At 31.6% G+C, this 12264-nt stretch overlaps 1 pseudogene across 1 annotated transcript; it reads right to left on the reverse strand.

The window, feature by feature from the left end:
• Positions 1–1284: 1284 nt before the first annotated feature.
• LOC107634018 (purple acid phosphatase 4-like) lies at positions 1285–5091 on the reverse strand (annotated as a pseudogene). Its single transcript, XR_015907448.1, has 4 exons — positions 4731–5091; positions 2428–2933; positions 1882–1949; positions 1285–1678 (listed from the first exon to the last, which is right to left on the reverse strand). The product of XR_015907448.1 is annotated as a purple acid phosphatase 4-like (transcript).
• Positions 5092–12264: the final 7173 nt, after the last annotated feature.

Here is a 12264-nt window from a genome sequence, read left to right on the forward strand (position 1 = left end):
TAACATTTCAGTCATTTAATTGACGTTAAAAAAATATATATAATTATGATTTGTGGGCTGAACGCATACGGTAATAGCTAGTTGTCTTTTGAATGCATGTTTGACTTTATTTAACTGTGTTCACCAAAAATACTCATCCTAGAAATAATTCAGAGTCCTAGTGGCTTGTCTGAAAAAAGCAGAAGGAATTATGATTTGTGGAACATATATGATGAAGCGTAGTTATTGTAATTGTTATATACTTTATTAAATTGTGTCCAAATAAACATAATACATATTATGCATGAAATTTGATTCAACAATAATATGTGTGTTTAGATTAAGATTACAGTATGGACGGAATTTTGCACTACATGCTAACAATTAATTACTAGCATATATAAATCATATAGAATCATACTGTCCCAATCATGAACCATAATACTTTAACTACCACTATATGAACACTGTAACCTTATCTTCGGTTGATTTGTGAGATCAGACGAAAAGCTCGACACACACGCACGCGCGCGCGCACACACACACATATGAATTCTATCGTACTCTTTCTAAAATAAAGGATAAATTATCTCTTGTAATATATATTAGTGATTCACCAGTTGAGTCTTATAACGTGAAAGAGATCTTTACGAATGCAATTAATGCACTTAAGGTAGAAGAGAGCTTATGGTCCATAATGATAGAAGCCATAAAGACATTTGAAAAGATTCTTTAGATCCTTAAGTCATAAACACAGTTAAAGATACTGTTAAATACAAGTTTTAAAAAATTGTAGATTTGGATCCTCATGAGATTAAAGACATTGTTGTTGATGAGGTGAAGATCAATAAAATTTGCAAGATGAGGTGACAATTATGCACAAGAATTTAATCATTTTCATGTGACAAGTTTTGCGGATAGTAAACTCCGAGAATGTTATCACCATACAAAAGAGGGTGGAGGAGGCACAGTGGATGTACGCTGAGGTTGGAAAGGAATTGAGGAGGCACAGTGGATGTACGCTGAGGTTGGAAAGGAATTGCGCCTATGTAGTAGAAATTCTCCGTACCTCGGTAACACAAATGTTGCCACATGTAACAAACTGAATACGTACTTGCACCTTGTTGATGGATTTGTGATTTCACCGCAAAAATTTTTTTCAGTAGTGACAGCCACCACCACCGTAGACTGGTGGTGTTAAACTAAATTTAAATAATCACAAGAAAGAGAAAAAAAAGTAGATAACATATACCTAATTATTATAGTTAACATTCAACTTAATTATAATTATAGGCACTATATAAATCACAGAAGGTAATTTATCTTTTATTTTAGCCATATATATATATAATATTATTTTTTTCTCTTAAGAAAATATATTGTAACGGATTATTATAGATTCAAGTACATATACTAATACTACATATTTAGTAGGTAAAAATATGAAACCACACGAACCACGGTTTGAAGTTGCTCAGACGGTTGAAAAATGAATGTGCTTAGAGGTGCTCCATTTGTGTAGAACATTGCCAAAGACATCATAGAATGCAATATCTAATTGAGTTTGAGTAAGCTGAAGAGACATGAATCCTTGTCCATCATAATAGAACATTAGAACTTCATCTCTTCTGGCTTCCACCAGTTCACGACACCCCTCCACGCCTTTGACCCACCACCGCTAGTTAAAAACTGGATTGGACTGGTCAAATTCATGCACATACATATCCATTATTATAGCTCTCAAATAATTAAAATCATTTTATACTATAATTTTGTTTGATTCCAACGTATATATTATTCCTCGTTTCGCTTTCAAATGAAAAGACATGTGACATATATAATGTGTGAAGCTCATGTATATGCAAGTAGGCACAAGTTTATTATGATTAATACATAACAAACCTTTCAAGACTGCTTATGTGCTGTAGGCAATGATCGTGTCCATTTATGTAAAGATCAACGTTGTTTTCCTGAGAAACAATAATAAAAAGAAGAATTTGGCTGTTAATGGAAGCAATTGCAGATTATTTATAGCCTTGCAAAACATCATCTGCATTAGGTAAATAAGCATATAATAGTAACCACTAACCCGATTCATCATTTTTAAATAATAAATATATATGTTTTACGTAACTATATGTTGTCTTATATATTTGTTCACTAAAATTAAAGAACTTGGAATTTAATTTGGAGAACAGAACACAAGTCACACTTATAATACGAAAATATTTGGTAACTGAAAATAATTAGTCAAAAACAGTCAGAATTTATTTTATTTAGTATTAATTAAATTAATGAATACTAAACAAAATAAATTTTGAATTTTTTTGTCTTCCTAATATTACCGTTTATAATATTGAAATCATCATTTCCTCAAACACTTGTTCATGCTTATATTTAATAGAGTAAGGTACATTACATACATATATATGTAGGTATATATGGTACCTGAAGAATAGGAAGAAGAAGGTTTTGAAGCTCTAGTGTGTTGCCGTGGAAGCCGGCGCTTCGAATAGTATGGTGACCCACCACAATCTTCCAGTTTACATTTGATTGTTTGAGAGCAAAATGGAGATCCGTGAGGAGATTGGAAATGTATCGGTTTCTAGGCAACACTCCTCTCCAATCATAAACATGTTGTGGAGGTTGAGTGAAGTACTTATCCACAAAGGGAGTTGTATCAAGAAAGAAAAACTCAGCTACTCGTGCATCCACAACATAAGATCTGAAGCATATCCATCTCTTATCAACGTGTCTAAGGACAGAGCATCTCCCCTGTAATCATGGTTACCCAGCAGAGTGTACCATAGCTTCTGCAAGCTTGGAGCAGTATAGATTTGAGTGCATGAATAGTCAAAGGCTGCATCATCTGTTCCTTTTAAACCACTCGGGTAAATATTATCGCCCGTTGATATCACAAAATCGATGTCCAATTCCTTTCCAACAATACCCATCTGCCAATAATAATTCATGTATTGTTATATTTTTAGGTTTTATTTTCCAATTGAACTCTGATGAAATTAATTATCAGCTCCTAATAACGTTATAAAATTAAAACCAATAATGATAATAATTCAGACCTAAAACTAACTATAAAAATATGTTTTGAATATATTAAAATTAGTCTCTATATATTTAATTTGTGTGTATAAATATATGTATAATTTAATTATTTATTTTTTATATATATTTTATATTTTAATGTGTATTATATATTAGTAATTAATTTTAGTATACAATTAAAATATATTTTTTATTGAATTTAACATTTATAATTTTATCTATATAATATTTATATTTGTACATAATATTATTTAATTATTAACAACAATTAAAAAATACAAAATAAAATAAACGATAATTAAAAATGCAACATGGGATAATTTTAGTATGAAAAAGTTTAGAAAATTAATTAGGGTACCAGCTAATTTTGTCAACTCTTTTTGGTGACTAATTCTGTCAACTCTAGTAAGTAGTAAGTGTGAATAGTGTAAAAATTAATCCCACATTGAAAAAAAAAAAAGAAAGAGTGAGGAGTTTATAAGATGAGATGCTTATTAACTTGACACATTAAGATTTTGAGTTGAATGTGGTATCTTTTCATCTTATGTTTTCTTACTTGGTTCATTTTCATCTTATGTTTTTTTTTTCTTCTCAGATTTAAATGTTTCTTTCTCGTAAGTTCGAATTTTTTTTCTTATATTTTAGATATTTTTTCTTTTTGAATTTTGAAATTTTTTAATAGTTTTAGATTTTTCTTAGGTTTTGGATGTTCTTTTTACTAGAAATTTAAAAAAAAAATTGGATTCGTTTTTGTTACATTTTGGATGTTTCTTTTTATTTTTTAAAATAATTTTGAAAGTTTTAAAATGAATTTTGAACTTTTTAAAACGATTTTTGAAATTTTTAAAATGTGTGCACTTGTGTTTTTTTTTTATTTACTGTGAGTAATATTGAAAAGTGAAAATAGGATTAGATTTGGGAAAGATTGAAAAATTTTTTTGTTTAATTATTTTGTTGGTCTTTATAATTTCATTAAATTTACAATTAGGTTCATATACTTTTTTTTTTAAGTTGAGTCCTTACACTGTTTTTAATTTTGTATTTAAGTCTTTATTAATATAAAAAAATATTAGAATTAACGAAATATTTTTGCAAATTGAAGGTACCCACAATAAAAAATCTAATTAAATTTTTTACTATATATTTTTTAGAAAGAATATTCTGTTAATTTTAATATTTTTGATATAAAAATAACTAACATAATTATAAAATTAAAAGTATCGTAGATCTAATTAAAAAATATATATATAAATTTAATTATAAATTTAATAAAACAGTAAAAACCAATAAAATAATTAAATTATTTTTTTATTTCATTGATTTTTTTTATTACAACCCATATTATAATTGGTTAGAATTGGCGAACATCTTAGTTGATTAGCTAACAAAGATGTTTTAGTATACTTTTGGCTCGGTGCCTGCCAAGTAAAATAATATAATGGAAGAGTCTAGGAGCCATTAATTTTTGTGTTTTTTGGCCAACACTTAATCATCAAAACAAAAATGAGTGATTTTTTACCATTAGATATAATCTCACACCATTAAAAACAATATTGATGGCCAATTAATGGTTACAAAACACCAAAATTGCTGGCCCCTAATATTCCTCCTATATAATTATAAAGCAGTAACGGTAATTAGGAATGGTTATATTGGATGCATGATGCAATAATATGAAAGAAATGTACCTGAAATGCAAGTTGAGATTGATTGTAGGTGCCTCTTCGTCCCCAGTCACCAATGACAAAGAGGGTGAGAGAGCCATCTGGTTTAGGTGCATGTTGAAAGCGGTGAAGCTTTGCGGAGGAGTAGGAGGCTACAGCCAAAAACATACACACTGCGAGGAAGCCCATGCTGATGAAGAAGCCAGCTGGCTGCTTAACCAGCTCTTTATATCACTTACCATGTCATCATGATCATCCAATTATTCCTGCATGCGTGGGCCCAACATACATACATTACCATAAACAATCAAAGCTAGCTAGCATTCATCAATTTCACCAATCACCATCGTTGTTTGTTTCCCAACTCCATGTGCTTAATTATATATCTATGATCTATCCTGATTGGGATAAGAAAATGAAAGTCTACTCATACAACTGCCTCTCAAACTCACTTCTGTATCTCTTCACCATTCATCTATCCCTTTATATATGCAATAATTATTTTTAAGATAACATACTAAGCAATTCTGATTTTATATATGTGTATTGTCTTGGTCATCTTACAAATACAACAAAATTAAATTTGTCCGCTATCAATCATTTATTCTTATTAACTCTTATAACTAAACTAGTAATAACTACTTATGTCTCGTGAGTTATTTTTATTGGAAAGGGATTAAAAAAATAAAATTATTTTAGTTCACAGTTAAACACTTAAACCGTTTCTCTCTCACTCTAACATCTTATAATGACAAGTAAAAACCAAAGACTACTGTGCTCTTGCCGCCACCGCCTCCTCTCTCCCTGATCAAAACCAGTCTCTTCCTCTTCTTCCCTCCGTCGTCAGCTGCGATTCCTTCTCTTCCTCTCTATTCGTGTCTTGCCCTTCAGCACCGCCGTGACGCTCCACCAGCAACGGCTGCCGCTGCAACTGCATCTTCCTCTCCCGATTCTTCTTCTTTTTTCGAGTTCTTCTTCCTCTTTTTGAAGCTCGAGTTTTATGATCACACTTTTTCTTTGTTTAAGTTAATTTAGGATTTAGTTATACGTTAAATTATAGTTAGTAAGTGAAATTGGTATCATATACTAAATCTCCTTGTTAAAGTTTAAATAATTAATAAATAGAATTTTTTTATGTAACTATATCAAATATTATTTTAGCTATTAAATTTAATTTACTTGCTTATGATATTGAAAGATATAAAATTATTATTATAAAAATTATATTATATTAATGTAATAACTTCTATGAATTAATGAGAACGTAAAGAATTGGTTCTAATTAAGTATTCATTATGTTAATATATATGAATGCATAGAAAATATAAAATTATTATAAATAAATATGAAGTAATATATTAAGAAGTTATTATTGTCAAATAAACCTCATGATGATTGGATGAACATGTATAACAATAATTTGCTAAAATTTTTTAGCATAATTGAAACAAAAATGTATACAACAATATAAACAAGTTAATATATGATGCCCTTATAAATGTATATGATAGTATAACCAAGTTAATATATTCTACTGGATTGTTGTGAATTTAGTTGAGTTTTGATTGGTAATGTGGATTGAGGTTAGTTGGATTTGTGAAAACCGTAAATGTGGATATATGTCCAATTTTATGGGAGGTTATGTCAATTTTTTTTTTTAAATAATATAAATATTGAAGGATTTGTGTTGTATATATATATGTTGATTAGTGTTAATTGGTATTCTCTTAGCAGACATGATGACAGATAACAGAGGTGTCACGAGTGGGTCTCGTGGTCATGGTAGAAGGAGGGTTTCCACTGGTATTCCAGAGATTTCTCGGTCATCGCTCTCAACCTCGACTACCCCGTCGACAGGTAGATCCCGCGGACCAGCAGTTCATCATGGTCGCAAATCTCAACTATGTAGCTCATTCTGCTATGCCCCCTCCACGCCCTACAGCTCCAGTAACAGAGTCTGCGGTGGGTGATTCCTCTAATGCGTCCCAACCAGATGCCCCTCCACCACCATCCATCATACAGATGAGGATTTGGCCTTATAGCATGCAGGCGTGAGTACATACTATTTTAATGTCTTTTATCCATAATCCATTTTGAATTTGTTAAGTGTTATGTGTTTGCTAATATGAAGTTTTTCATTGATAGGTTTGCACCAAATAACAATGCATGTACACAGGAGATCTTCAATGTGATTAAGTCCATGTACAACCATCCATGGTCGAACTACACGAAGATCCCTGCTGAGACCAAAGGGAGATGGTTTCATAAGTGGACGGCAAAAATCCAATGTTGTTAAATTAACTGTATTTTATTTTGGCTAACTAATGCTGTTGAATTACTTTGTACAAGAGAAATTTATATGGGATAAGGAACATGATATCTTGATCAGGAAGATCTACGACCACCGGATAGCTAGGCGACTTCAACAGATGATGCAGGACGTTTGTCAAGGGCATGATCACCTCATGATTTGGCTCCGTCTAGATATTAAGAAGGAACTGGACATCTATTTTAGTACTGATAAGGGGTTCAAGCGTCGCCATTTGACGAACAGAACTAACAGGGCTTTGTCGAGGTCGTCGAAGTATACCGGTGGGTCGGCAACTTTCATGAATACAAGGAGCAGGCTAGTATATAGTTTGTTAATCTTTGTTAATTATTACTTGAATTAATTGTTACTTGATTTATTTTATTAGTTGGTTTCAATATGTGTAGTCTAAGTCGTGGGAGTGTGAGGCGACATTAGCGGAGACCTTTATATCTGTTTCATTGTATTTTACTTCTTTGACTTTTTATTATATTCAGACTCTTGATATTTAATAAAATTATTAGTAATTTTGAATTTGTGTCCTAATTTTATAAACAAAAATTTTAATTTGACTACTAATTGTGGGCTAATTGTGCAAAAAATAAAAAAGAATATAAAAAAAGCATATTGTTGGACTTACCGGCGGAATAATCCGACAGTACTTAGACGCCACATAACATAATATGGCGCCAAAGTTACCGTAAAAAAATTCTGACGGTAACCAACTGCTTATTTTCATCACAAAATTCGCCGGTAATTAACGTCAAATTCAATCCAACAATAAACTAATTACCAGCGGATTTATTTAATAAATCAGCCGATAAATCTAACGATACTAAACGTTTTTATTGTAGTATTTATTAGATTTAATTATTTTTTAAATCTTATATTTTCACTAAATTCCTAATTAATATTTTTATTATTTAAAAATTTATAATTAAATTTAAAGATAAAAATATTTAAATTATTACTAACCATCTTTTATGTAACATGTATCGCAAAATATTTTTTTATAAGTAAAAATTTAATTAATTTTTTTATCTGATATAACAAACTTTATTACAAATTTTTAAATCGGATAAACTATTAAAATAGTTTTAAAATATTATCTTTATAGGAGAATCAAAAAAATACTCAAATCAAAAGCTAGATTAACTTAATTAATACATTTGATTTAGTTATAGTGTATTATGCCCATAAATCAAAACTATTATATTCGATTTACCAGGGAATGTAAACCAAAATCACTAGTTTCGATTTACTATGGGCATAAATCGAAGTTTATTATTTTAATTTACTATTTACTAACTATTTCAACGTTTTACTATGTGCTAGGTCTACTAAATTGAAGCTGTCTATTTCGATTTATATATATCCTTACTAATTCGAATCTTATTAATTCGATTTATCTTGAGAATGTGTAAATTCGATTTACATATAAACACAAACAAAACAGCCATGTAATGTTTTTACATTTAAGACTATCATATAATATTGACTTTCATTTGGTTTGATTATGTACTTTACCCTAAATTTTATCATGTTACTATTAGAACAATTATGTTATATAAAACGGAATATTGGACCACAAATAATAAGCATAAGCGCAAATTTTATAGTAATTAAAATTTTAATTTATCATATTAATTAGTTTTTAATATTTAAATAAATAAAAATAGAAATATATTTTTAAAAATATATTAAAAATTATATATTTAAACTTGTATTTATTTAAAATTTAAAAAATAATTAAAAAATTTAGAATTTTCAATGATTTAATTTGTAATAGTAATTAAGTGGGCAAAATGCACAATTAAACCAAATCCAACTTAATATTACACAATTCACCCAAATGAGAAAATGTTTCATGGATCTCCCATTAGTACATTTCTATATAAATCGAATGAGCCTCATTTGATTTGTCAACTCTCATACTAATTCGAATCAGCATAACTCGAATAACTATGGAAAAATGTAAATCAAATCTATCTAAGTCGATTTATGCATGCATGCATTCTAGCCTAGTAAATCGAATCACATTGATTCGATTTATGCGTGCATGTAAGGTCCATGGTAATTCGAAACAAGCTGTTTCGATTTACCCCTGGTTTTATCCTTATATAATTCAAATGGGCTGATTCGAATTACTATGCATACGTAAATTGAACTAGGCAAATTCGATTTACTGTGCGGCCAACCTATATAAATATGATATGAACGTGAATTCCTTATGAGAGTAAAACACAATGGCTAGCGAGGATAGTTTTCTAATATTGGTGCACTATAAAGGGTCGATTAAGAAAAAAACACGTTCTGGAATTAAGTTTACTGATAAGGATCCCCTTAGTGTTTCACTGAAACCTTCAATGAGTTTCACTGAGTTCCTGAATTATATAATCCAAAAACTGGGATTGCAAGGCGTGAAACGGGTTGAGAAGTTATTCTATAGAATTCTGATTTCAGTTTTGCGGGATGATGTAAAATACGATTCGTTTGTCATAGGGAGTAATGAAGATTTGGAAGTTCTGTTCCATTGTCGTCGGTAGTTTTTCGAAGTCAGGACCCCTGAGCTGTTGGCCAAGCTTGTAGATGTGGTCTTCAACTCAGGAAGTTTGAACCGTAATCCCCAAATTCCAGCAACGGCAACCTGCTGTTCTAGTTCGAAGCCTGTTGGTGCCTCTTCATCCGTGCTTGTGATTTCACCTGGGGCAATGTTGGTTGCCTCCCCATCCTTTGCAGTGGTGACGAATTGAAGAAGTAGGTATTACTGATACGGCGCCGGTTTCATTACAGGGTGGAACACCGGATGGTATAGACGATGTACTACGGGATGATGATGACGATGATGATGTGGAGCCGAACATCATTGCCGATGATAGTGGTGATGACATAGCAGGTAGTAATCCAGCTGGGGGTGGTGGAGCGTCTAGTTCAGGGACTCAACAGTACCTCCTCCACTTTTCAAATTTGGACTTGGATGCCATGAGACAGTAGGGGGTGTTGGGAAAACTCAACACAGGTTTAAAACAAGAACCTGTCTAACAGTGGAAGCACCAAAAATAATTTTTTCACAACCTATGCGATTAAATAGGCAATACCAAAGATACTCCAAGCAACAATTATAATGGTAGAAATTAAATAATCAGACACCAGAATTTTAACGTGAAAAAACCCCCAAAAGAGGGACAAAAAACCCACGGGACCTAGTCCAACAAAATCTTCTACTATTAGAATAATGGGTACACAAACAGTCTTCCTAGTGACACTAGGGCATCTCAACAATCAACAAAATACATCACCAAAACTGGTGGAATCAACATAAACCCTCCACAAAGTGGGTATCCTAAATCAGACAAAAGAGAAGGCAATACAACTAACAAGTTATATTCTAATGTTCATCTCTATACCAGGAATAAAATACTGAAATTTCATAAGAAATGGAGCGAATTTACCAAGTCAATGTGATCAAGATGGCAAAGCTCTTTTCCCCCAATTTTCTTCTTCCCTCGACGTCGAAACCCTTTTCTGTTTCTTTCTTTTCTTTTGAAAAGAGAGGCTTCATTCTCTCTCTCCCTTCCCGTGGCTTTATGCCACTTTCTTTATTTTTGTTCTTTTGTTTTTAAAATTGTGGGCCCCACTTAGTTGGGGACCCACCAACAGGGGTTCCTAGCGAACCTGTTGGATTTGGTGTCAGAGATACACAGGATACTGGAGGACTAGCGGAGTTTCAGGTTGATCAGCAGTTTCAGGATAAAAAGGAGGTAGTATTAAGCGTGAAGACCTATAGCATTCGACGTGGGGTTCAATACAAAGTGGGCCTAATAAAAATAAGTTTAATATTAATAAAAATTTTGACTTAATCCACGTCACATGAATTCTAAGTAAAAAAGCAAGTCAATACCCATACTTTCTTTAATAACAATCCGAATCACAACACAGATTCCAATTACAACTCTTACTTTAACTAAGTTTCACTACACATTATTTTCACTACTCATATTCTTCTACTTATTTATAATCACTATTCAAATTAAGACTTGCTCCGTCAAACCTCTAAAAATTATTAAGCCACTAATTTAACCACTCTATCTAGTTTAACAATTGTAAATAATGACTAGCGTTAAAAGAGACAAAAAAAAAATATTTAATATTGTTTTAAAAAAAAATGTATGCACTAACCTCTTCATTGATGACACCAGCAATATGGACAACTCTGTCCAAACGATAAAGACGGTCCGAGTTATCCCCCATCAGCAGATTTTTCGGATGTTGGAGTGCTTGGGTTTTTTATTTGTGATTCGAATGAGCTCAATTCGAATTCTATTTATAGGGATACTCGTAGTAAATCAAATGAGTCTCATTCGAATTACCATGGGCACACGTTGTATGTAATTCGAAACTGCCCAATTCGAATTACTACCATATGTAAATCAAAACAGGTTGTTTCGAATTATTGTGGGCGTACGTGCATGGCTAAATCGAGCTACACTGATTCGATTTATTAGAACAAGATACATGCATGCATAAATCGAATCAGGCTGTTTCGATTTGCATGTGTCATTATTAATTCGAATTTGGGTCATTCGATTTACTATGAGAACAACTAACTCGAGTTTGATTCATTCGATTTACATAGAGAGGTGATTAGGGAGATCCATGTAACGTTTTTTCATTTGCGTGAATTGTGTAATATTGAGTTGGGTTTGGTTTAATTGTGCAATCACAAGACTTTTTTATACAAATAAATATATAAATACACATGAAGAAAAATGGTTACCGCATAACCATTTTACTATTGGCGCCCGCGAAATAGAATTGCACACCAATTCTCCAATAGCGCTTGCGAAAAATTTTATAAAAGCATTTATATTTAAATGATATGTGAAAAAATATAATTGAAATTAGTGCATCTAAAGATATTAAGAATTTTGAATTAAAAAAATGAGAAAAAAATTAGTGAAGGGATTAGTTTGGTGCACAATATTCAATATCACGACTAAAATGAGTCACTTAATGCAAAGTAATGAACTAATTTAGTGTATCTACAATGATGACATAGTGGATGACACGTGGCACAAACTGACGTGACTAAATAATATTGTGACACGTGGCATAATCGTCCACATCAGCATGCCACGTGTCATTGGTCAACACATCATCATAACACTACACGTGGCCAAATTGAGTGACATGTGTCACTGACAATCCACGTCATTCAGCCATATCATCACGCTGTTAAGAAAAATGGGT

This window comes from Arachis ipaensis, chromosome B3 (genome assembly GCF_059453495.1).
Source record: "Arachis ipaensis isolate K30076 ecotype BB chromosome B3, ASM5945349v1, whole genome shotgun sequence".
NCBI lineage: Eukaryota > Viridiplantae > Streptophyta > Magnoliopsida > Fabales > Fabaceae > Arachis > Arachis ipaensis.